This window comes from Hipposideros armiger, unplaced genomic scaffold, assembly GCF_001890085.2.
Source record: "Hipposideros armiger isolate ML-2016 unplaced genomic scaffold, ASM189008v1 scaffold_283, whole genome shotgun sequence".
NCBI lineage: Eukaryota > Metazoa > Chordata > Mammalia > Chiroptera > Hipposideridae > Hipposideros > Hipposideros armiger.
The window spans coordinates 2472494-2476298 of NW_017731633.1; the positions used below are offsets into that span (position 1 = coordinate 2472494).

The 3805-nt window shown below is 52.8% G+C and overlaps 1 pseudogene; it reads left to right on the forward strand.

Moving 5' to 3' along the window:
* Positions 1–1066: 1066 nt before the first annotated feature.
* Positions 1067–3308, forward strand: LOC109391011 (myeloid cell surface antigen CD33-like; annotated as a pseudogene).
* Positions 3309–3805: the final 497 nt, after the last annotated feature.

Genomic DNA, 3805 nt, shown 5'->3' on the forward strand with positions numbered 1-3805 from the left:
CAGCCCCCATACAGGGCAGATGGCTGCTCTGTGTTTGAGTGAATGAGTGAGTGAGTGGGTGAAGGAGTAAGTAAATGAGTGGATGTCTGAATAAATGTTTGCCTTCTACACTTCACCTAAAGACTCCTATTCATAGTTTATGTGCCACACACCCAAACAGAACCCCCAGCACCCCATGCCTGGAAGAACTGCCTGCTTCTGGGGTGTAGACTGGGGTTTCTTGGCATTGCTGGCGTTAGGACTGTATGATTGTTCTTTTTTAAAAATTTTTTTATTGGGGAACAGTGTGTTTTTCCAGGACTCATCAGCTCCAAGTCAAGTCATTGTTTAAATCTTGTGAAGGGCGCAACTAGTTGCGGGATCGAACAGGCAACCTTGCGCTCTAACCAACTGAGCTAACTGGCCACCCCTGGGCTATATGAGTTTTGTCAGGGGCCATCCTGTGCATCATAGGATATTTAGTAGCATCTCTGGACTCTACCCACCAACTGCCAGCTGCACCCTCCTCCCAAGCCAAGACAATCAAATGTGTCTACACATTGCCAAATGTCCCTTGGGTCAGAAGGTTCAGAAGCACAGATGTAGACAACATGATGACTCTTGACCCAGGCCAGGAAGTGACCGCTCCATGGTGCAAACTGAGGGCACCAACAACACCTCAGCCTCGGCAGCAGGACTCAGACACCCATCGTTTCTTGTGATGCGAATCTGCAGAGGCCCCTGCCGCCCCCTTTTTCCTCTCCATAGGCCAGGACGGGCCTTACTCAGGTCCAGAACCTGGTGGACAGGGCCCACTTCCCTGGTCTAAACTTCAAGCTGAAGAGAGGTGCCCAAGATGGGGCAGGACCGGGGTCCGCTCCCTGTCTGCTCCTCTCTGGGATGTGGTCTGTGGGGTGTCCACCTGCTCTGTGCAGAAGGGGGACGAGCTCCATCTCTGAGGCTCTTCTGTGAACCAGGGGGCCCCGTGCTCCTCCCCAGTTTCTGCGGTCTCCCCTCAGCCCCCCTCTCCCACACTGCTTTCCTTCTCTTTCCTCCCACAGGAGCCCAGAAACCCTCCATGTTAGAGATGCTGCAGCTGCTTCTGTCCCTGCTGTGGGCAGGTGAGTGGATGAAGGGAGGGGGCAGGGCAGGGCAGCTGCTGACCCTTCTCTCTGCACAGGGTCCCTGGCTCAGGATGAAGGGTACTGGCTGAGAGTGCAGGAGTTTGTGACAGTGCAGGAGGGCCTGTGTGTCCTTGTGCCCTGCATTGCCATCTATCCCCAGAACAACTTGGGGACTCTGACCGAGCTCATGGCTACTGGTTCCAGGAAGAGGCCAAAACAGACCAAGATGCTCCAGTGGCCACAAACAAGCCAGGTCGCAAAGTTCAGGAGGAGACTCAGGGCCGATTCCGCCTCCTCTGGGAATCTTAGACCTACAGCTCCTCCCTGGACATCAGAGACGCCAAGAGGAGGGATGACAGAAAACACTTTTTTTGGGTGGAGAGTGGAAGTATGTTATGGCATTATACATCTAACTCGCTCTCCGTGCACGCGATGGGTAAGGAAAGGGCTCCAGGAGAGGCCACAGGCGAAGGACNGTACCATTTACTGAGGAGCTTATAGCCTGGGGTGTGACTGCCCCCCATGACCTGCCCAGTGAGGGATTTATGATGAGATCCCCCTGTGGGGTTACTTTCCTTAGAACCAGTTTTTCATCCACATCAACCAATGAATGACAACTTTAATCACATATAAAACTCTACATACCCCCCGACCCCATAACACTTTATGTTCTTGATGTCACAATTTACATCTTTTGATGTTGTGCATCCATTAAAAAATCATTGTTTTATTTATTTATTTATTTGTTTCCCCCCCCCCCGCTCCCCACCTCTGAGCTGTTCATTGTTCTTAGTCTAGTTGTGGAGGATGCTGCTTCACTGGCCCATGTTGGTATTATGATCAATGTGCTCTTCCCGGCTGAGGCAGTCAGTCGCTGGCCATTGAACGGCAGCTAACGGCGGCTCACGGTAGCTCATAGCAGCACACGGCAGCTCACACTGTCCCCCTGGCACTCATGGCAGCCCAGCTCCAGGTCGAGTGGTTGATCACAATCTTAGCTGTACAGGGCTCAGCTCACTGGCCCATGTGGGAATCAAATTGACATCCCTTGGTAAGAGCTCGCGCTCTTACCAACTGAGCTAAATGGCTGCCCCCACAAAAATTGTTGTTTTAGTACTTATGTCTGTTAACTTTTATACTAAAATTAAAAGTTGTCACAACCTTTCAGTCAATGACAGGCCGTATATACAATGGTGGTATACGACACAGCTGAGGTGTGCAGTAGCCGGTGCCATCCAGGTTTGTGTAAGCACACTCTGTGATGTTCACACAGCGACGACATTGCCTAATGACACAGTTCTCAGAACCTGTTAAGTAGTGCATGACTGTATTTAACATCCTGTCCTTTTAACTTGAAGAACTCTTTTAAGCATTTCTTGTAAGGCATTGTGATAAGTGGAATAAGCCATTCACAGAAGGACAAATGCTTCGTGATTCNACACTTTTTTTGGGTGGAGAGTGGAAGTATGTTATGGCATTATACATCTAACTCGCTCTCCGTGCACGCGATGGGTAAGGAAAGGGCTCCAGGAGAGGCCACAGGCGAAGGACATGGGGGTCTTGGACACGATTGGAATGGAAAACCCCTCCTGGGAGGGTGCTGGTGGTCCACCATGTCTGGTCTCAGAGGGAGGAGCTGGACCAAGGCCTAGGCTACTATCAGGGCTGCACCTGGGACCCTCTCTCCTGATCCCATGTCTCCCATTTTCTACCAGCCTTGGGCCATATGCCCCACATTCTCATCGTGGGCACCCTGGAGTCCGGCCGTCCCAGGAACCTGACATGCTCTGTGCCCTGGGTATGTGAACATCGCACACCCCCGTCTTCTCCTGGACCTCAGCTGCTCTCACTTCCCTGGGCCCCAGGACCACCCTCCTCTCCTCTGTGCTCACCCTCACCCCTCAGCCCCAGGACCACGGCACTAACCTCACCTGTCAGGTGAAGTTCCCTGCAGTAGATGTGACCATGGAAACAACCATCCAGCTCAACATCACCTGTGAGAGCTGGGCCAGGAAGGGGGTCTCTGGTGGGGGTCCTGAGGGCAGCGGGGATGGGGGTCAGGGCCTCGCACACTGGGTGTTGGGACCTGAATCTGGTCTGGGTGGGGGTGAGGAGGATGCCTGTCTCCACCCTTCCCCCACTTATGCAGCTCCATTGACTTGGATCCGCCATGTCTTTCTGTCAGATACTTCCCACAGAACATGACCGTAACTGTCTTCCAGGGAAATGGCACAGGTAGGAAGGAGCCTGTCATGGGCTGTAGGGAGCATGGCCTCTTCCAGCTTAGGGCACAGCCGGGTCCTGCCTCATCTTGGTCTCCCCCTATGACCAGGCACCCCCTTGTGGGTAAATCCAGTGGCCCCCCTATCCGCAGCCCTCATGGCCCCTGTGAGCAGCTATCCCCAATGGCTCCTCGTCCCCCAGTGATTTTCCCCATGTCCCTTGGCTGCACCAGGAGAACAGGGCATCAGCCACATGGAGGAGCCCAGCAGGTCCCTCATCATCCATCTCCTGACGACTCCTCCAGCTTGTCTTTTTATTTCCCTTTGATATCTTTAATTTACATGTTTTTGAACAGGTGGTATAGTCATTGGGCAAAAATTCAAAATGTACATCCAGTCTGTCCTCAGATGCCCAGTCCCCTCCCAGGAAGTGACCAATGTCCCCACGCTGCTCTGAGCCTTGGCTTATTTGCCTAAAGG